The 23,092-nt window shown below is 37.5% G+C and overlaps 1 protein-coding gene and 2 long non-coding RNA genes across 14 annotated transcripts in view; 1 reads left to right on the top strand and 2 right to left on the bottom strand.

Annotated features, from left to right (window-relative positions):
- LOC124952836 (thyroid receptor-interacting protein 6) overlaps window positions 1–11,580 on the bottom strand; it is a 91,655-nt gene extending 80,075 nt beyond the window's left edge. The window contains exon 1 of one of the 3 annotated variants that reach the window (XM_047503329.1): window positions 10,416–11,580. The gene's annotated coding sequence lies outside the window, so the exon portion shown is untranslated. The remainder of the gene's footprint in view (window positions 1–10,415) is intronic. The other 2 variants (XM_047503330.1, XM_047503328.1) reach the window with 2 other exon arrangements.
- Window positions 10,727–23,092, top strand: part of LOC124952841 — a 50,985-nt gene continuing 38,619 nt past the window's right edge. For 2 of the 10 annotated variants that reach the window (XR_007102027.1, XR_007102032.1), the window contains exons 1-2: window positions 10,727–12,004; window positions 14,327–14,441. This is a non-coding gene — a long non-coding RNA (uncharacterized LOC124952841). Of the gene's footprint in view, window positions 12,005–14,326; window positions 14,442–14,757; window positions 14,853–14,942; window positions 15,484–16,084; window positions 21,434–23,092 lie in introns of those variants that run through there. The other 8 variants (XR_007102031.1, XR_007102030.1, XR_007102036.1 and 5 more) reach the window with 8 other exon arrangements.
- Window positions 15,979–23,092, bottom strand: part of LOC124952842 — a 32,895-nt gene continuing 25,781 nt past the window's right edge. The window contains exons 2-3 of the long non-coding RNA XR_007102037.1: window positions 19,708–19,885; window positions 15,979–18,734 (exon numbers count right to left, since the gene is read on the bottom strand). This is a non-coding gene — a long non-coding RNA (uncharacterized LOC124952842). The remainder of the gene's footprint in view (window positions 18,735–19,707; window positions 19,886–23,092) is intronic.

The following is a 23,092-nucleotide window of genomic DNA, read 5'->3' as shown; positions in this document are numbered from 1 at the left end:
GAGGTTAGGTTATATAGAACGGCTCTCCGATCTAATATCTCACGAGGTGGTGTGGCGAGGCGGTGGCGACGTCGGAGACGGCAGCGCGCACATATCATATTGTTAATCTCAAAACCGCGTCTATAAGAATCCACTTAATGAAATTTCCGTCGTAGACGACCGACCGCACGAGCGCCGATTGGTCGGCTACAGGAGAAAGCCTCCTGTTCGTGTCCCGGTGCCTGCATGGCGGTGGCATTGTGGAGCAATTAATAATGTCATATTGCACCCCCTTGCCTTCTACCCTCTACACCCTCATCCCCACCTATCTAACCCCACCACTGAAGCACTTCGTCTAAACGCCCCAGGCATACAACTACCACCAACAGTACCACCACTGTCACCCCTCAGACGAATAGAGAAAGAGAGAGAGACAGGGAGCTATGTAGGAGTGTACCTACTGTACCGTGGCGAAGCTGGAGTAGAAGGAAGAGGTGGGCACCCTGACTGCTGGCTTGGATATAGGCTGTTGTGAATATTACATTCCCGGTGTATATAGACGCTGCGGGTCTCCCGGTAACGCTTCAGGGAGGGTGAGACGGTGCGCCAGGGTGAACGGGGACAGAGCACAATAAGACGGTGCAAGCAATTAATTTTCGGGCTTTTGCTAATTAAATTTTTGCTTGTCGCGTAGACCGCTCTCTTCGTTAAATCCACCTGCTATCTATATTGGTTGATCTTATCAGCAGGCTTCTTTCAATGATTATGAGTTTGTCGTAATAACGTTAAATGCTATATGATTCGTTTAGATTACGAATATATATTTTTTAATTATTTAGACAAGAATTTTAGAAATTACTATGTTCATATTATATGTAGATTATATGTATATGTTTAGGAATTCGTTTATAAGAAGAAAATGACGTAGATGGTATGCGAGTTTCTTGTCGATAATAATATCGATCTAGAGATAATATTTATGAAGAAGTCTAGTTATATTTGTATAGCATGTCCTAGTTTGTTTATCGATAAAATAAACCATATACCGGCTCGTCAAAATCAAGCTTACATGAGGTCTCTTTGATATTGATATCGCCGAAACGAATGATATGAAAATTTATCAAACACGAATATCTTCATTCAGGTTATTTTCTTCGTGTAAGAGAGAAAGAAAGATATTTTTCTTTTTTTTTTTTTTTTTTTTTTCTTTTTTTTTTCATTTCAGTCATCTTTCTAACTACTTGCTTATAACAATAGGAAATAACGATCTTTTGTCGTTAGGCATACGTATTGAACCAACAGGTTGTAAGACAATCGAGAAGACCCTCAAACCATAGTTGAGATGATAAGAAGACCTTCTGCGACTCGTGTATCGGTTTAATCGAATTTGATGCAATTAAAGCTTCCCGATGGAGAAAGTTCTTCCCCTGGCATCGTTTTCGCTCAAAATAATTACGGACTCAGGTGTCCCTCATTCGTATGTGTTCAAGATGTACACCTGTATCCGCTGTCTTTCTTTCAATTTCTAGGTAAACATCTATTCATATAATAGTACGAAATTACAGAGACAATTAAAATTGTTTCATTGATCCTGATTATATTATTTGCGTTTCCATGACGCGCTCTGCGAATACCAATGATAAAAATAAACTGAAAATGAAAGAAAGGGAGGGCTAAAGAAATGTATGAAGGTCACCATGAGATATCTTGAAGCGATCCTGACAAAAAAAGAGAATTGCTGTAAATATTAGGTAGGCAGTCGAGGTAAGTGAGATAGAAAAAGTAAGAAAGAGAGAGAATCACGGGGAGAAAGAGGGTCATTCGGCCCACGGGCCCCGATTCTCTTCGGTTGTAAACGAGCTGCCGTCTCTGCCCACCGTTTCGCGACCGCCTTGACTGTTGCTCTCGTAAAAACCTCGCCTGGTTCTTTCGCTAATCGACAACAAACACATTGTCTCTCCATTGTTGCTCCGACCGGTCATCCCCTGCGGCTAATATGGTGCCTTCTTTATTCCTACTCTCCTGTGCTCGTATTCCAATTTGATGTTCAAACTCGTTTTCTCTTTGGAAATTATTTTCGTCTCAACTACAATTGATTCATGAAGGAATACGAAACAACAAAAAAAAAAAAAAAAAAAAAAAAAAAAACGGGAGAGTAAAAAAGGTAACACGAAATAAAAGCTTCGAATCTTTTACAAGAGCTTTTTAACGATCTATCACGAAACATTGCTGAATCGGAGTTAATCTAACGTGAATTCTCTTCTTCGGGCGTTTGGTGTTGTTATAAAATATCTGAAAAGATACGGCACGTTGTACATACATAACGGTTATGTAAAAAATGCGTAGACAACAAACACAAACGCATAGGCATACACGGATAGGATAGTTTGTTTCTACGTAGGCGTGAACGTGCGTGCCCGAAAGGAGCGTGCGACAGTGGAAGCTTTTACTTCGGAGAGTATCGTACGATCCCACCGCCGTGAGAAATTCTATTTATTCTCGCCTGTGTCCCAATAAACGTAACGCTCGAAGCATGCATAAATTACCGCAAGCTAGCAAGCGAATGTGCCTGGATGCGTGCGTGCGTATATATGTATGTACGTGTGTGTGTGCGCGCGCGCGCGCACGTTATTGTACCAACCGTACGTAACTACGTAACTTGCATTTTTTATTCTAACACCATCTATAAATTTAAATCGAAAACGATACTCGTTATGCGGCACAATGAATGTACAATACCGAAAGGGCATCGGTGCAAATTAATTTAAAAAACATCAATCAAGTAATAGTTAGGTCTATGTGATTTCTTCCATGTGGAAATGTTCAAAGATATATATGTATATATATATATATATATATAAAGTCTTGTCAGATAAAGTGAAAATCATTAGAAACATTACGGAATTCAAGTTATATCAAGATTTGACTAAGTAATTAACGTAAAGTCGTTGAAAATGAAATCACCCTATTCGCAGAAGCTTCATCGAAGTGTCGTGAATTTAGAACTGCTTGGTATTTCAATAACGAAATAATGAGTAATCTGAGTAATAGCAAATTTTCGTCGGAGTATAGTACGTTTTTTCCGTTTAATTTCTTTTTTTTTTTTTTTTTTTTTTTTTTTTTTTTTTTTTTTTTTTCTTTTTAAATTTACTAAAATATCCTATCGTTCGAACAAAAATTTCTACTTCTAAAAATTAGTTTGCTTATTTCAAAGCGTAGATCAGAGAAACGAATTTAATATTAAAAGAGGAAGATTATTCAGTTTATGCAACCGTACGAACAGTTAATTAACTTTTCTTTTCGATTTAATTTACTACCAATTATCTTGAATCGCATGTCTTGAGTAGAATATCGCGGAAAAAAAAAAGTGAAACGATTTAAACATCATCGAGTCATTTTCCTTCATCATCAGAAGACTCGTCGAACGTGCTGCTAGTATATTCTTCTTCTTCTTCTTTTTCATTTTTTTTTCTTCTTCTTTCTTTTTATCGAACTCAAGATAGGAGGTATTCGTTGCATAATACCATAATTTGCTGGTATATAACGATAGCGTAATTAACTTCCACCAACCGAGACAATTTCCTACCAACGTTAATCGTTATCTTTTTTTTCATTCTTCGAATTTCCTTAATTCTATAATTTAGAATAAAAATAGAAAACTTGCGTTAGGATTGTGTTGCGTGAACGATTGAATTCGTAATTTATTTCTTTTACACGTTCTGTACAACTTCCCAATACATATGGAAAAATGTGAATTTATCATAATTGTTCTTTTTTTTTTTTTATCGATCATTTATATTCTATTTACTTGTTATGAATATTTGAATAGATAGATAAACAGATAAATAAATAGAAAAGAGATATAAGTAAATTGAAAATAAAAATGTTTGAAGCGAATAAAAAACGAAAGAAATGAATATAAAAGAAGCCACAAGAAACCAGAATCCAGAAGACTGGTATGATTAAGAGCGATTTCTTAACTTGCCCGACGCTTACGTGTGAATTTTTTTTCCATTTAAGCATAGTTAGAACAATAAACAGTCATGTCAGCTGGCAGGAGTTCTTGCGATTCCGGAAGACATCTCATAACGCAAGTGGTGCTCAATGTAAAATCATGAAATGCTATATTCTTGTTTATTACAATATCTATTGTGACAAATTACTGTTAATAATTTATTAACAATCTCAAAAACATAAATCTATTTATGATAAAAAGTTCTTCAAATTTTCATATCGATTTGGCTAATTTTAAGATATTCTAAGAAATTTAAAAAATAACGAGAAAGAAATGGAGAAAGACATAGTAAATGCAGAAGGACTCATGCGCATGCGCGTCTCTAAATGTATGCGTATGTAGGAGTGGGAGTGAGGGAGGCAAAGGAAGAGTAGTGGAAGGTGGAAGAAGAGAGGGGCGAAGAGACGGAGAGAAAGAGAAAGAGAGAAAGAGAAAGAGAGAGGGAGAGAGAGAAATAGAGAAAGAGAAAGAGAGAGAGAGAGAGAGAGAGAGAGAGAGAGAGAGGGAGAGAGGGAGAGAGAACGAAGACAGGAACCCCGGCTAATTAAAACCGCGGATAGTAATTAATTAAGCAGACGTCAGAGGAGATCCTAGGATTCTACATTGGGCAGGGGTTCTCGACTCTCGCGAAATTGCTGGGAAATCGATGTCGAATTCACCGATCCTTGCTCGTCCGAAGATCTCCAGCTCGCGACAGGATAACAGCCGGCGAGCGTTTCTTCTCTTTCTCTTTCTCTTTCTCTTTCTCTTTCTCTCTCTCTTTCTCTCTCTTTCTCTCCCCTTTCCATCTATCCAGCCATTCCTCCCCTCTCCATCTCTTCCTCTCTCTCTTTTTCTTTCTCCTTCCAACAATGTGAATGACTCGGCAATTGAAAATTTTCTCTTACCCGCGACGATGTTTAATTAACGTCTTTTTAAAAAGAACGATCCTCGACTATTTTCTTTAGACCCGCCCGCCATAATCCGAGAGGAACGTTCCTCTCGCGTACAATTAATTGCGGAGGTAACAAGGAAGAAGCATAATATAAGAAAGGCACCCTTGTCTACCCTATCCATCTCCCCACCATCCCCGTGACGATGGTTGGTCGTCTCTTCGAGAGAGAGAGAGAGAGAGAGAGAGAGAGAGAGAGAGAGAGAGAGAGAGAGAGAGAGAGAGAGAGAAAAAAGGAGAAAGCGTTTCTCGATTAGATCGAAGCACTTTAGCCGAGGAAAAATTGACCTTCCATTCTCTTTCTCTCTCTCGCTCAAGAAAATTGCCCCTTATCGAAAACTAGCTCGCTCCGATTCGAACTTATACCAATTAATGTTATTACTTTCTTGGGGGGGGGGGGGAGATGGTGGAAAGGGCTAGTAACATCGTACATATCCACTTCTTTCTATCCTTTTCTTTTTTCTTTTTTCTTTTTTTTTTTTTTTTTCTTTTTTTTTTGCTCCAATCCAGTATACGTTCGTTTCTCTATCTTCTCCTTTCTCTCTTTCTAGAAGTGACTTCCATGAACCTACCGAGGGATAGGTAACCGCCGTGTTTCGATATAGCACAGATGGGGTTGCTATAAGGATTGTGAACGTGTATATGTGTGCGTCTATGAAACGAATGAGGGTGTACGAGTCGACATCTTAAGTATATTGTGCTAGATAAGAAGCGGTGGCGACCAATCCTTTTTCGTATTAACAATGGTGTTATACAACGTGATGTGGAAGCAACAAAAATCTGTTAATGACGATTTTTCTTCTTTTCTTCTATTTTTCTTCCTATCACCGCTATATGCTCGGTGATATATTTTCTACACATTTTCAGTTCTTCTTCGTACATTTTTTTTTTTTTAACTATTAATTTCAGATTTTTCTCCATGAAGAATTAAAAATTTTTATCATTTCGAAAGAGATTTTGATTGATATTTCAAATATCAACGAATAAAAAGGTCATAATGTTCCTTACAACAATGTAGTTATGGTTCAAGAAACCAAAGCAGTTTAAAACTAAAAGTCTAAAGCTTATGCACCTAAAGCAGGTGCATCGAAATATATTTCAGACATTTTCTTCTTTGGCCTTTTTATCCTACCTTCACCCCGTAGAAACCCCATGTTTCCATTTTGCACTTTGGCCAACCGTTAAAACCATCCTCGTCACAGGATTAGCGAAATCCTCTTGAATCGGAGTACCTTTAGACCCTTGCCTCTTGCCTAGTATATGTGAATACACGTAGATAATATATATAAATACAATCTTAATATATCTGATAAACGAACAGGTTACTATATGTAATCTCATTTAAAATATATATGATAAAGATAAACTATGTTTTTCTAGTATTGAAGTTATAGAATAAGAAGATTGATATGTCTAATTGAAATTTATTTTAACGAAGAATTAACTGCCATTAAAATCATTTATGTTCTTACAGAAAAAGAGCCCAATATCGAAAGAAATCCAAAACAAGCCATCGACTCGGTCCGAAACAAATGGTGTCAGATCTCAATCCGGTCACCCTGTAGAATACTGAGTCTGGGGATAATATATGGTAACAGAACACCTAAGAGCTGCGGTGTACGTAACGTTCGCGTAATATTTGTCGATGTATGCGTAAGTCTGACCACGTATAACTGTGTACGTACTCATATATATGTGTAGCTTATATTAATGTTCGTTTGTACGAAAGGAGAGAGAGAGAGTGGAGGGAGGGGGAGAGAAAAGGGTGAGAGGGAGAGATAGAGAGAGAAAGAGAGAGAGAGAGAGAGAGAGGGAGAGAGTGTAGGAAGAACCGAGTATTCGTATACGTATGTACGTGTGTATGTTTGTGAAAACGACCACGCATGCGCGCGCGAGCATGTTACTGGGATGGCCAGAGGGCAGCTAACGTTTATAATATTAACGCTAATGGACTACCTTATACCTTATATACTAGCCGACCCCTCGCCAATCTTCCCCCACTCCATTCTCTTACATCTCCGAAGCATCTCCTTCCCCTACTGCTACCACCACCATTGCAATCATCGCCTTCCGAGTGTACTCGCCAAAGTACGGGATAATATTCATGGATGTATTCAAGTTAATGCATCAAGGCGTCCCACGTAGTAATAACGAAGAAAGTCTAAAGTGTATGTGTGTGTGTGTGTGTGTGTGTGTGAGTATGTTGAGTGTATGCATACAAAAACAAAAATATGCATAATGGGCTAAACTATTTTTCGCATAAATTTGGAATTATTTTAAGAAAATCTTAAGGATATCATATTCGTTATATTTTGTCGCTGTATAATATGCCTGTTATGTGATAACTATTAAAATGGTTAAAAAATATAAAAAAAAGAAAGAAGAAAAAAAGAAAAAGAAAAAAAAAATAAATGTATCAAACTCCATTTGATGTGTTTATTAAATAATCATGTTTATCTTTGTTAATGCCTTTCGTAATATTGTAATAACTATCACGGTAGCACGAACTATTTTAAATGTCGAGAATAATAAAATACGATGTGGCTCTATGCCGTGTTCCTCTTCTTCCCTCCTAGCACCACTATCGCTACCCCTGCTTTTCTCCCCACTCCTCCTCATCAATATACGAAGTAATATTCATAATGTAATGGAAGTACCGTAATGTAAGCTAATGCATCCTACAATTTCTTGAAAGCATTTCGATAATTTATGAAAGGAAGCGTATTCATAACATAGTTATAAACTTATCTGTCAGATAGATAGAGAGAGAGAGAGAGAGAGAGAGAGAGAGAGAGAGAAGCAGAGAAGAGAGGGGGAAGAAGGGACATCTAAAAGTATTGAATTCGGTCGACGAATATATGAGAAAGCTACAGTTGACTAAGAATTGTGAAGATATGTGCTTCATAGCAGTCCTTTTTAATAAATTGGCGTGAATAATAATTGATATAGCATCTTTGCCCGTTATACCTTAGTACTATCTCGTATGTGCATTTCTTCGCTATGATTACATATGCTATATATATATGTATATATATATATATATATATATATATATATATATATATGCATAAACGTAATATATATATATATATATATATTACGTTTAATGTCATTCCATTTCTCCTTGCCAACTGTTATACTTTAAACTCTTACTGGCTTTTATATATATATGCATGCTCTCATTCTTATACTTTTTGTTTCCTTTTTTCTGGCTTGGCATAACCTTCGAAATCATATAATTCACGTATTTTAAAATTGTCTTAATGTTGAATTAGAAAAATGAAAGAATAATTTTTTATATGTTAATACAAAAATGAATTTATAAATAGAGATTTTGTAAGTTTTACAAAAATGTACATATCATACTGCCATGATGGATTCTTTGGTGAGATACGTAGGTATACTTAACTTTTAATTACTATAATATAACTAATTAATCTCACCGGCTACCGGAAAGGGATGGGGTATTGTATTATATTAATTTAATTTTCAATATCACAGGGTAATTCCTGACGCAACGGTAATTTTAATCAACCCTCTACCCCGCCATTCCTTCATTGCATCGTGGACTCGAATAAAGGATGTATATGTGTATACTGGTATATAGGAAAGACAGAGAGAGAGAGAGAGAAAGAGAGAGAGAGAGAGAGAGAGAGAGAGAGAGAGAGAGAGAGAGAGCCTTGCGAAGGGAGAAACAGACTACACCTACTCAGCTAATAAAAACCGGCAATAAAAAGCACCCCTTAGGGTTACTACCACCATGCTTTTCTTTAACTCTCTCTCTCTCTCTCTCACTCTCTCTCTCTCTCTCTCTCTTTCTTTTTTTCTCTCTAATTCTATACCTCCTTTTTCCTACCTTTTTCACTTTCCCTCCCGTTGTCTCTCTTTCTCTTATACGCTCTTATAAACCCTTATCCTGGCCTTTCTTTCTCCGTCTCTTTTATACCAGTCTACCCACCTGGTTGGGATTAACTTTAATCAAATATTTACATTTTAATTCATTCCCGTATACATTCAAGCAACCTACGTAGACCCGGTTACGATAAGGTCGTCGTTTAATTACAAACTGCCACTTTCGCACAAACTCAACAATATAGGTACTTTTAAGTCTTCCTAATATCGACTAGCATCATATTCATAACGATGACGGTGATGATGACGGGCTGAATTATTAATTTTATCTTACGTCATTTATAATAATAATGGAACAACTGAATCATTCGACATTGAAATTAATTAAAGAATAAAAAGATTTTTATAAAGGCTTAGAGTGATATAGTTTAAATTCTTTTTCAATTAAAATAATAAGGAATCGATCGGTCCGTTGTGCGGCTCAGAGGAGTTTCAAGAATCGGGAGTTTCACATACGCTCATGATAAGGTCCCTAGTTACACTTTCATTGAACGTGGGCTTTCTTTTTCTTTCTTTTTCTCTCTTTCAGTATGTACATATGTGTGCACATACGAAGGCCAAGCTAATTGGACGCGCCACAAAGGCGATATGGTGGCAATACCCCGCGTGAATTACAGAAAAGAGAACGGAAAGACGAAAAGAGGGGAAAAATAAGTCGAGCGTGTCTCTCCGCGAGTTATATCACGAAAGAGAGAGCAAGTGAGAGAGAAAAAAAAGAGAGAGAAAGAGAAAAAGAGAGAGAGAGAGAGAGAGAGTTAGTGATGTAGAGAAAAAGAAAGGGAAAAGAGATTCATGCTCAACGTTGAAACTTCAAAGCTCTTTGGCCGTCCGCCAGCACTCACGTAACTGACTACTTGTTTTGCCAACGTAGCGAACTCCAACTCGCTACGTCGCATTCTATCTACCCTCGATATATAGATATATACAAACTCTCAATGTATATACGTTTGTTCGTTTGGTATTACAATTTTTGAGGAAAAAGAAGGAAAAGAGAAAAAGAAAAGAGATAGAGAGAGAGAAAGAGAGAGAGAGAGAAAGAGTAAGAGAGAAAGAGTAAGAGAGAGAGAGAGAGAGAGAGAGAGAGAGAACATTTAACACCTCTTCTATACAACGGCATAGAAATCTGAACGAAGTGCAGCGAGCACGTGGCGAGAATGGGCGCGCCTGCGTGTCCCGACACTCTCTCCAGACGCTTCCTACACGGAAATTTCTTCTCTCTCCTCCTCCTCTCATTCAGTCTCCGTCGTGCTCTTCGTTCGAAATGAACTTCCTTGTCGGTACGAGATATTCGGCATTTTAAAATAATTCCTAAAAAGTTCTTTTTCAAGGATACCAATATATTATTCTGATTTGAATTTCACTGACTTAAATATTAGGAAAATATAAAGAATCGTTCTGTTTGATCCTTGAATAGAATTCATGGATTATAGGTGATAATGGAAAGAACACTTGTCACTTATTTAAAATTTAAATTTCACGCATTTCAGATTACGACTACAACGCGATACATTTTAAATATACGTTTCGGAGTCACGTTATTGGAGTGTCATCGACATTAAGAAGATAAACTTTGCTCACCTCGAGCCACGGCATGCCGTGGGTTGGTCGATCTTACAATCTCCTTGGGAAGAAAATCTTTAAGAAAACTTACGAGGTTTATCTTTCCTCGTGGGCCACCACTTGCGTGTCACGTTTTTTATTTTTTTTTTTCTTTTTTTTTTTTTTTTTATCGATTTCAAACCAATTCGAAGTAGATCCGAATTATCACAACCGTCAAAAAATCGGATACTCGGCTTTTTCACTCTTACTCTTAGATCCTTGAGATAATACACTATCCTTCTCGTTGAACACACAATGTCTCTCTCTCTCTCTCTCTCTATCTATCTTTCTCCCTCCCTCTCTCTTTTTTCTTTCTTTCTTTCTTTCTTTCTTTCTTTCCTTCTTTCTTTTTTTCTTTCTCTGCTTCCCTCTCTCGACGATGTAGAAGGCAGAAGTTAATTAAAAAAAAGGCGCGAACTACTTTGTTGATGTATCGATTCTTCCTTTTTTATAATCTTTCCTTTTTAAGAAAACAGATCCTCACCGTCGAGAGCCGTCGTCTTGGCCAATCGTTCTTCATCGAGTTGAAGACGATAAGTTAGGACGATCGAGTGGCTCTTCACCGTAGAAACGATCCCGTGGCATCAATCCGTGTCTCCAGGAAGGATCCTTCGTTGGCGAAGGAGACGCATGGCGGTCGTCTCGAGAATTCATATCCGTGCACTGTCACACTAAACTCTCTTGTTCACACACACCATTGACTTTCCGTCACGTTCTTACGTTAGTTCGTTCGTACGTTGGTACGTTAGTTCGTTCGTTCGTTCGTTCGTTCGTATGTTCGTTCGTTCGTTCGTTCGTTCGTTTGTTCGTTCGTTCGTTCGTTCGTTAGTTCGTATCGTTTTTTTCTTTGTCAAATAGAAGAAGATAAAGCTCGATAGATAAAGAAAAGAAAGTAATCGAGCAATGGAGAAACACCACAGAATGTAAACGCGCGCGTTTGGATGGTACACTATCGCTCGCGTGTAATAAACAACAGATAACAGCACATCTGTACGCGACGACGTCCGACGAGCGAGTGGAGCTACGGCCAATACCCCCACCACCGCTCTTCGTGCCGCGCGACGCGTTCACGGAGCGTCTGTCGGGTAGAAGGGTGAGGGGAGGGGGAGAAATAGAGAGCCGAGCGAAGCCGAGCACGATCGAGCTCGGCAGTAGAGCACTGTAGTGGGAGCAATACAGAAGGGAAAGAGTGTGCGGTAGGGGAGTCGCGCGCCGTTAACGCCGCCTGGTGGGGTTAACGTCAGGGGCGTGAGCGAAGAAGGGGCGTCCCAGCGAAACAGAGATAGAGAGTGAAAAAGAGAAAGAGAGTTCTCTTAGCTTGCTCTATACACCACCTCCGGCGGTACGTTCAGCTCCACGCGACTTCACGAGTGAAACATTTCGCGGGTTTCGCGGGGAGCTTTTCCGCAAGACTCGCTGGTGGGAGGTTGAAGGTGGTGGAGGAGCGAAGGAAGGACAACGGTATTCCCGTTAATTGAACGACTCTCTCGCGTGGGGAAGGAGGTACCTGGAAGGGAGACGCGACACTCTCTACTCCGGATCGAGAAGAGGGAGAAGGATTACTCGCAGTAATTACTTATTTTTATTACGCTCCGCCTTCCTATCCTCTCTTCCTCTCCTTCACTCTCTCGATACTCTTACTCCCTTCTCCAATCTTCGTCCTCTTCGTCGCTGTGCGTTCAACGTCGCCAACGGTTAGTCACTTATCGCCGAGGAGCGTTATTGTGCTTTTCCTTTTTTCTCTTTTCTTTCTTTCTCCCCTTTTTCTCTTCTCTTCCTCCTTTTCTCATGTTCTTCCACTCGTGCGCACTAGTAGCTTGTCCGCTTTTAAGCAGTTCGAATGCGCTGTTCTTTCCCGCCCGTTTCTAAAGCCAAGGTTCATTCTTTTCACAACAACAATCAGAGCAATTCATTTCGGGGGGATCACTGCGATATTAAAGAAAAGTTTAGCCAACTCGCTCTTTCTAGTGCTAATTAATTAATTTCCGATTCTAAAGGGATTAATTGAGAATTGTCGTATATTTTTATCTCAAATAAATGGCATTGATCATTCCAATGAACTTTTACGAACGATGTATTATTTTTTTTCTTTTTTTTTTTTTTCTTTTTTTTTTTTCATTTAACAGGAAGGACGTTACTTCGTTTATTAGATGAAGAGAAACATAAGCGTTATTATTTAAAAAGTAACGTGCTAAGTAAGTAATCTACATTGATTGTATGTGACCGTCTGAATGAAACGATTCCACGATATCAACTTGTAAACATAGATTAGAATTGTTTTGTATATATTAGAATTACGTGTATTTCTTTGTTCGCACTATTATTAACTATATAAATTTTCGTTTAACAAAAACGATCTCATATTTGATATTTTACGTATCGAGTTAACTTCTTCACGGTTGTTGCATTTCCTTAATCGAGTCAACCGGATACTTTGAGGCTATCGGACAGGTGAATGAACCGGTAAAAGAGCATCGTCTCGGACCGACGGTAACTTGGCATGCTATCGAGAGTCGCTTTTTTGAACAATTACGTAGAAACGTGCTGAACTAACCTCTCGTAGCAAACCATTTGCTTCTTTTTCTGAACTTTCTAAACCGATAAGGACATCATGGGAGTCGGGACATCTTTAACGCAAGTGTGACAGTTACAGGACAGTAATCGCTAAAAAAAGTCATTGATAAGTTAGTAAAAAGTTGTTTGAAAATGTTAAAGATTCTAAGTTTTTTTTTTCTTTTTTATTTTCTTTTGAGATTGAGTATATTATAGACATTAAAGTGATCTTTTTACGATGAAATAGTTCGTTTGAAATTTAATAAAATATATTTAATAGTATTCACTTCAATTTCGTTTTCAGCGAACTCTTTCGTTTCATGTTATTCAGGGTCGTTTAAGTCAGCTAATTTTGATTAAAACAATTAATCAGATACTTTGTAACATCAGAAGAGTGTATTAGTCAAGTGTATTGATCGTTTGATTAACTATTATCTGAAATCATCCAAGTGGTTTTATCATCGCGTGATTGTACAATGTGACTTATCGTCATTTTTAACTTTACTGTAAAAATTATTTATTTTTTGTTATTAAAGATATACTATAATGTAATATTGTGAAATAAATTTTGGGTAAAGAGAATTGACGTTCAAATCCGAAATACTCATGTAGATATTAAAGATACGTATATCGATAAATGTTAAAAATACAATTTGTTGATAATGTATAAGTTATCAAAAATTATCATTGTATGAATTTTATTGCTATTGAAAATAAGAAAATCTGAATATTTAAAAAACTCACAATTCAAACAGGTCCCATTAATATATTTTCAAAGGATCACATTCCTCTTTTGATTTCAACTTTGAGATAGCTTATTTTGACAGTTCTCGGTTCAACTACCTTGAAACATGCCGTGTATTTCAGTCGGCAAAGAGAAAAAAACAATTCCTCTTGACGTCGATCCTCATCGGGTTCGACCTCTCGAGAGAAATCTTATCCTTATTGGATTACAAAGAAACAATCCTAAAACCTTCTAACGAGTCTTTTCGGGTCGCAGGAAGTTCGCTTCTTGCGATAGATATACTAACGCCTCGTGACAAGCGTACCGATCGGAACCCTTCACGGTCGGCACCTTTTCGAGCTATCCACTGCAATTATCCGAAACCTTCCGTGAGCTTGGTCACGCCATTGTTCCTTTTTCCCGAACGTAGCCCGCCGTTGTAGGTTCTTCGAGGATACTCCATTGTTTTCTTACTCTAACTGTCATTCTCTCCTTCTCTCTCTCTCTCTCTCCCTCTCCCTCTCTCTCTCTCTCTCTCTCTTTTTTCTCTCCAGGACCTAACCACCAGCTCAACCAGTTACCGCGGTTCAACTTTGCTGTTTTTCTTACCTAGTAGATGCGACTCTAGATAAGAGTTTTGACAAGTGCGCCTGCGACCGTCTATGGGGTGCCGACTAAACGACGAGCCATGGCTTGAGGAACTCAGGGAGAGGCACGTACGAGTTAGTGTAAGTGTGTTTTTATGTAGTTACCGATCGACTGACAGGTTCTCAAACAAGGAGAGATCGCCAATCGAGTAATCCTAAATATGTATGTCTGTCTTGGTTTGTATTCCTTTATGCTCTTTAACGGTATATACTCAGCTATATCTTTTTACGAGCATTATCTTCAGGTTAGATCGTAGAAACGTGATGTTTAGTTCATATTTACAATATTAGCGCGTTTCCAATACCGTGTCCTGTACGTTTCATAAACTGTGACAAGTATCATAATCTTTCGTTTGATTCAAGTAGATTCCTAATATGATTTTTCAATCCTACTCAGGTTTTTATTTCAAGAAAGCAGTGTGATCATTTGCAACATAGCCACACTACGAACGTTACTATGGATAAATAAATTAAGAGTTGTAAAATTCATAGGTAACAATTTGGAAATTTTAGAACAGAGAGAATATCGATCCGCGATTCTTATTCCATTCAAAGACCACAATATTGAGGTTCTTTTTTCAGAATGGACGAAGAGGAGACCAGAAAGTCGATAGATATGCGAGAAGTGTTATAAATTTCCTGCGGAAACCTCTGATTTTTAGTGGCAATGATTTTGCAGGGACATGACATCCGCCTACGCTAGGCTACCATGTAAGGTGCGTTTATTTTGGCGACCTTTACGACGCGAGTTTACGATCGCCTGAACGCTTTCGTGAACTTCGTAATGATTTTCGGAAGTTTGCGGAAAAAACATCGAAGAGAAAAAAGTTTTTGGATCGTTCGACTCTATCAAGGAGGTTCCACGGGAGAAACAATAAAATTCACTGAATTATTAGCCGTTATCGTGGACGGGAGTAGACAGCAGAAATAAGAAACAGATTCTTCTGAAAAATGAAATAGTATAAAAAACGAAACAACAACATTCAACTAACGTTGAGGAACGATCGAATAGCCAAAGGGAACTAGAGAAAGAGAGAGAAAAGGGACGCGAAAAAGAGCGACGCGTATCGTAGCTCACGGAAAAAGGAATGGAAAGTTAAGAAAAGGCAAAGGTTCAACAGGGGTAAGTCCAACAAGAATATTGAAAGCCGGTCCTTCGAACGAGGCCAGCGATCAAGAGAGCCAATTATTTCGAAGACCCACCACCACTACTCGTACCCACCCGCTTTCTTTCTCCTTTCTTCTTCACCCCCGCATACGCGTACTCACGTCGAACATATTTTTCCTACGTACCTTACGCGAATACTCGAAGCGCACTCAAGCCACCAAAGTACTCACATACGAATAGTATATTCGAACGCGCGTTCGTTCGTTCCGTTTCGTTTCGTTTCGTTTCGTTCGTTTATTCGAAGAGTACCGTATACATAATACTCTTCGTACGTAGATAGGTACATACGTAGAGGTACATTATGCGAATCGAGCTTCATACATCGTTTCCGTTCTAATAAAGCTAAGGGTACCTTCTCGCGACCACCCTCATCTCTCAATCTCTTTTCCTCTTTTTTCTTTGCTGCTGCAAACATTTACTTTGTCAACATTCGACTAAAAATATCATTAACTTTTTGCACTTCAAACGTATTTACTTGTTCAATTAGAAAATATTTTTTATTCATTGATGAACAAATCAAATATTTTCTATTTTTTGATTATTTATTTTTCATTAGGAATACAATTTTACAACGTTGATATCAAATCGACGATTAATGGAAAATATCCGTATACGCGTATCCTTACTGTGCTTTGGTAGATTTAAAAAACGAAGGACATTGTGGCATAGTCTAAGTTAGATTATATGAACCTACGGAGCAATCTTATGCAATGGAGCTACTGAAATCTTAATTCAAGCAGGCGCGCTGTGCCATTGAATACGTTGACGGGGGTAGCGCCTTTCAAAAGCGTCGCTTACAAGCACGTTACATACACGGTTAGGTAATTATATTTACCTTTTCAACTATATTATTTACGTCTGCTATAAAGGGGTAGATCCTTATGGTTCCTCTCATTCTCTCATTCTCTCTCTCTCTACTTCTTTTCTGTGTTCCACCTAAGAATGAAAAATCAAATTTTTTTCTTTAAAAACTAGAAAGCCTATATAATTTTCTATAGAAAAAGTAAGCGACTTGGGTAATTTCTCAACTATTTATAAAATAATTTTACTTTACAGATCCATTTTTGAAAATTCAGTATCTCGAAAAATTTGTATGTAACCAATACCGAGTGAACAACTGCACATTTTAATATGCATTCAAATGAGTTTTATGACTGCAAAAACCTTGTTTAAAAAATTGCAATAAAAAGTTTTAGCAATATCGATGCGTAAACTCTTTTTTTTTTGCTTTTTTTTTTTTTTTTTAAATATATGAGGACAAATTACACCATGAAGTTGGAATTATAATGATGACAAAAGCACATTGTTGATTAATAAGGAAACATTGAAAAAGGGTAGATAAGTATGCGTTAACTTTGGAAGAGGAAAAAAGAGAAAGAACATATCTGGTCATTTGAATGACATAGAAAATTGTAGTTATAGTAATAAATTTTTCGTAGAAGGAAAGAAAAGATTCATATTACGCAAGATAAAATTTGAAGATCCACTTGAACATGATGATCAAGTAGAACTTTGTAGAATCGCACACGATCATTTTGGTGTGTGGGAAAAGGCAAGAGAGTGTGGGAAGGTTAAACGGGAACGAGTTAGAGAAAGGATACGATTCTGCTTGTCTCTGGGACGGAAGTGACGTCGCAGTCACCGGCGGAAATTCGTACTGGAAATTCCGATGGGTTCGAGAGGTTGTGGGAGAAAGGTAAAGGGAGGGCAACAATCAGGGTAGACCCGGTATTACGCTCCATTCATCCCCTACTGACACCCCTTACCACCCTCGAACCGTATTTGGCTGACAATTCTTCATTTGCGTGCAGCAAACTCTCTACTGTGTGTGCCACGACCGTAGCGAAAGGTTTAAACCGCTGGTTGGTTCACGTTCGAAAGAGGCTACTGATCCGTCTCTATCACGTGATTTTACCTTTATTCCTCATAATCGTGAAAGTAACCTTTGTTCTTGGTTTAAACTTCGAAGATGATTATTTATTTACTTTTCTTAACTATTCTTGACAATTTAATCTGTTAAGTCTGATTACGTTATGAATCTCGTTTCGATAATTTATAATGACAAATAGTCAATATTTATTTAACAATTTTTAATTTAATTGAAACCATAGATTTGTATGTCAACATTACGCAAATGATCAAACTTGATCTGTCGAATGATCATCATTTCAAGCTACGAGAAGTTTCCTTGTTAGACCAAACAGTTACCTAGTACGAGATGTGGATAGACTAAGCACTATTCTTTCTCGAGCACTATTCTTTCTATTTCTTTCCTTACAATCTTTTTGATGGTTTGAACAAGATGGCAATTGAACTTGTCGAAGACATCGCTGGGATAAGGTCAAATGGGCATTTCGTATCGCATTGTACAATGTATGCATCTACATTATCAAAATGATTATTTTTAATAAATTTGAATAGGGCAAAAAGGGCATTATCGTACTATTCATACTTTTACAAATTATATGAATGATTTGGTAAATCAACAATTTAGTAATATCTACATCATGTTTTATCCAAAGGAATTTGAAGAAATCATAGAAATCAGGATAATAAGGAGAGATAGAGAAAAAGAGAGAAAGAAAGAGAATCGTTTGTACAAGCATTTCTTCGACTGTTAGGTGGTCCAATTTGAGAAGGTGCTATACCATGAGAAAAAAAGGAAGCAGAAAGAGTAAGAGAAGTGCCGTACGTGAGGGCCAACGGTAAGAGGGGAAAAAGGCAAGAGGAGGAACGTCAAATTGATCCATATTAATAAGAACGGAGATTCGCGTTGCCGGACTTTTGCATAAATTTGAATCGGCCCTCATACAGCTCGCGGCAAGGGTTGCGAATTTGAATAATCGAGAATAATTTCGAAGTTTTCTCGTGCAAACGCGAGGTAGCGTGCGCGCGTCCGCGACTACGGACGTGATCAGCCGACGTTTCGAAATATTTCCTAGTGTAACGCTTTTCTCTCTTCTTCCATCTCCTTCCCCCACTCCAACATCATCCACTACACTGCCATCTCGTTCCGTCCGGTAGATGTAGGTAATTAACCGCATGCACCAGCCAGAATTGGAAAAATACAGAACGCTTTAGAAATCAGGCTGCGTTTTCGCTGTTTGTGGTTTTAATAAATTTTACGGACACCAGCATGCTTTTTCTCCCTTTCTTCCCTTTCTTTCTTTCCTTTCTTCCTTCCTTTCTTTTTTTTTTTTCCTCACCTGGAAAAAAGAAATGTAGAGTAACTTTTACCATACGCTGTTACGAATCAAAAGTTTTTGACTCTACGAAAGGAGATTATTAACATATGAGGTTAGGATGGACGAGAGGCGGCGTACCGCATGATTCGTTTAAAATATGCTCGCCGTAGGCGACTCGAACATCTAGGGAATTCGTACTGTTCAAATACAATTGGATTTTGATTTAGAGGAATACTGAAGAGTGTCTATGAGAAATTTGATTTCTAGATTGCATAGATTATTATAATTGAATTGAATGTACATAGATATTCGGATTAACATATATGAAAAGTATTAGATAGTTATGTTAAATTACAGTAAAATAGAAAAAAAAAGAAAACAAAAAAACAAAAATGTAATAATATTCCCTGTTGCTCTGGACATGTATTCTTTTGGCTTGTCATTTTGGATTAAAAATTGATTACTTCAATTGGAATCGCATCGCGCTTTGACGCGTGTCGGACCGAGGAGAGATATGCTCGTTTCGTTCCATCTCTTGGCAGATTAAAGGCAATCTTATCACATAGAATGACGAGGTCTTGTGATCGATCACAAAAAGTATGCAACGGAACTATCGCGTCTCTAAGAGAATAGACAAAGACGGACATGTTCGAGGAACGGACCACCCGTTGAGAATGAGGAATGTGGAACTGTACCAGCAGGGACGGAGATCAGTCTCTCTCTTTCTCTCTCTCTCTCTCTCTCTCTCTGTCTCTCTCTCTCTCTCTCTCTCTCTCTCTCTCTATACTTTTGCTCTTCTACACATTTCGAATCAAATTTATTTCGACCATGTCCTATCTATGATACCTGTCCTTCAAAATGACTCGGTAGTTTTACGATTAATCTTTTTTTAATATTTTACACTTTGAAAGTATTTTCTTTATTATTTAAAGAGAACGAATAGTACGGATAAAGTCTGTACGGATAATACATAAATAAATAACACGATATGTACATTCGTAGGAATGAAATTCTTCCTTTTACGAAATCGCGTTCCTTCCGGGGCTCCCAGAAGTTGTTCCACAGTCCCTGGTCTCTCGTTCCGTATGGTCTATCCTATTATAATGTCGACCATGCGCGTCTGTCGTCCGTATGATCTCCAGAGAGATGGAAGAGTGTAAAACGTCGGGCACCTGGACAGAGAAAACGATAGAGAAAGAGAAAGAGAGAAATAGAGATAGACAGTTTAGCTGGGCATTGTGAGGAGACAAATATGAGTTAATACATCATCCAGGGACCTATTCAAGCTTCAGGAACGACGTGAGTGGTGATCACGAATTGGTTGGTGTATAAATACCTTTTAATTGCTATCTCTCTTCCTCACCCTGCCGGCCCTCGTTATTCTTGTCTCTTTCCATATCTTTCTCTTTCAGCCGCCTTCATTGCGTCGAGGAAACACAGACGATGAGAAAGTATGACATAGAGAACAAGACTAAAAGAAGAACTCTTGCCTTCTTGATTATCTTCAAAGTTCATCAACCCGGTGTTATTCGGATAAGGTTGAAAAAGAAATAATTCTTCTTCTTTTTTTTTTTTTCTTTTTCAACGGATAATCCAGGTATTCTTGGTATATCAAGAGTGTTTTATTTATATCCTAACTTTATTTAAAGCTATTGAAAAGTGGTAGACAGAGAGATATAGCAATTAATTTGTTTCCTAATTCATTCACCGATACCTTTTGGTATCAATGGGATGACTTTCTCGGTTAAGATATTACGAAGCAAGTAACGTGTATAGAGCATTGATAGATGGATTAAACTAATTCGAACATTACAAACAAACTTTAGCAAGGGCTTGTTTAAAGTTGTGTTATTCAAGGCGCTATACTCCAATTATGTGTACCGAAGCACTTTGATCATAGTCATCCTCCGTGTTTATCATGAAGATACCTCGAAGCATTGGCATCGATCTTGGTGGACTCTCTTCTGTAATTTCTTTGGTCTTACAGATTATTTACAGTTAGAGATAGAATGTAAAGTTTAATGTAAATCCCTTACAGAAGTATATACTTTTTTTTGTAATTAAGTATACGTGCGTGCGAGTTAATATGTTTAAAAATATGATCATTTTATATGTATTCATTAATTAGATTAATACATATAATAGTTTTAAAAGTATTTCGGCTAAGTTTGTATGATTTATTAATTTCGAAAATCCATTTGGATATTGATATATAAAATTGCAAAAATATTATTTCTTATAGAAAACATATAGCTCTACGCCTATGGGCCAAAAGGGTACTTACATATGCACGTTCTTCGTACACGCATGTACTCAGAAATGCACGTCGGGGAGTATACGAATGTAAGGTATACGTCAGGCTCACTGTCAGTGTCGTATCTTTGCATTGACATGATGGACGGTCGACGTGAAATTAACAATGTTATCCGGTCATTAATCCGTACGTGCATGTACAACGTGACCGTCCAAAGCCTATTAATTAAATTAGGTCTATCTAGGTCCCTTTAGATTGCCGTCTATATCTTGGATGCCTCGGGTTATTCTGCTCGATTACCTTAGCTTTCTCTCTACCTCCCTCCCACTCTTTCTCTTTCTCTCTTTATCTATCTCTTTTTATCCCTTTTTCTTATGCCCTTTCTACAGTTTTACTCTTTATCCTCCTTAGAGATTAAAAATCAAAGATTTAAATTAGACTCTATCAATGAAGTATATATCTATATGTAAAACTGAGAATAATGAGAAGAAAATATTACTTTCTCTTTTAAAGTCTCTTTTTCCTTTGCGTTAAACTTAACTCACGCGTAACGTTAGATCGACGAGGTCGATTAAGGATAAGGATTAAAGAAGAGAAGAGAGAAAATTACAATAATAATGGCGGACCGAGAAGCAGCTATGGGTAGAAAACCTGTGTCCGCGAGAAAATAATCTCCAGGAGATTAGGTGAATCGCTTAGTGGTACAGAAAGCTCTATTCACATGCAAATATCTGTCAACAGGTACTCCCTCTCTCACACAACCTAGAATCTTCTCTGTCTCTCCCTATCCATTCTCCACTTATGCGACACATTCTTGTGAATACCCAAGAGAGATCATGCTCTCGATGTAAGAGAGGTGATAGGTGAATTTTAGAAAGATTTCAACCTCTTTATAACTCTCCGTTATGTAATGTTGAAAAAAAATGTTAATGCATACCCAATTTCATATTATATTTATCAACAACTATTTCTATTATTTATTTTAAATTAAAGATCATGATTGTTAGCTAAATAGCAAATGAAAATATTTTCCGTAACATAGATAAACGTTATATATATATACTAACCTAAACCCACGGCGAGGCTGCCACTGTGAATCAGGAACTGCGATACACAATAGTACCTAAATTAGTACTTAATTAATATAGAATACATGTTTGACATGATGTTACCGTTGCAATAATTAACAAATCCAATCGCGAATATTGTTCAACGAGCGCTCAAATCAAGTTATATACAATCATAATTAATTTGAGATTCTCGTTTAAGACTAGTAGTTAAAAAGGAGAAATAGAAGATAAGGATAGTTATCAAGCATCGAGAGATTATTTTTGTCGACAAAATTTCGGCGATCTGTCGTACATAAAATAAGATTGATATATGAAGCGAATCAGCACAGTAGATCAAATAAATGAGAATCGCTTAAATGGTTTAATTATTCAATCAATAATGGATTTTGTATATATATATATATATATATATATATATATATATATATATATATATATTTAGAAATAAACTTTGATAGAGTAAGTCAGGGAATTCATCTTGTCATTTAGAAACCATCCATGGTTGACATTTAATAAAATGAATCGATTAGATAAAGTACTTTTATGATCACAACGAACATATATATATATATATATGTGTGTATTTGAGAAACACTTTACCAGAACGTAGCTTCGAAAGTTAAGGCGATAATCGATTACTGAGACTAATTATTACTGATGTTACGGTCTAAAATTTTCGAGTGAGAGCCCTTGGCAAGTTTCTAGATGTATAATTTTTAAGGTGACCTTTTAAGAAAGGGAGAGGTAGAAAGCCAAAGAGCAAGAGAGAGATGATCAGGTATTTACGATGGCATTCGGCCGGTGACATGGGTTTCTGAGACCAATGAATTTTAATTCCTTTTCACCCAGAGCTCGTTCCACGGGGCCCGGAGGATGCACCGTGGTAGCCCCCGCTGCGACACCAGGACGATGATTTAATATTTTAAGAAAATGAGGGGTCCACCCTTAATTTAAGTTCACCGTAGACGGGCCCATGTTCTTGGCAGCGGGAGTCCTAGGGAAGCCATTACCCAGAAATTCGATTCGACAGTTTGAGAATGCTTTCGTATAATCTT

The sequence above is a fragment of the Vespa velutina genome, chromosome 11 (genome assembly GCF_912470025.1).
Source record: "Vespa velutina chromosome 11, iVesVel2.1, whole genome shotgun sequence".
NCBI lineage: Eukaryota > Metazoa > Arthropoda > Insecta > Hymenoptera > Vespidae > Vespa > Vespa velutina.
The sequence above is the reverse complement of the archived record's forward strand: the minus strand, read 5'-3'. Positions and strand labels throughout refer to the sequence as shown.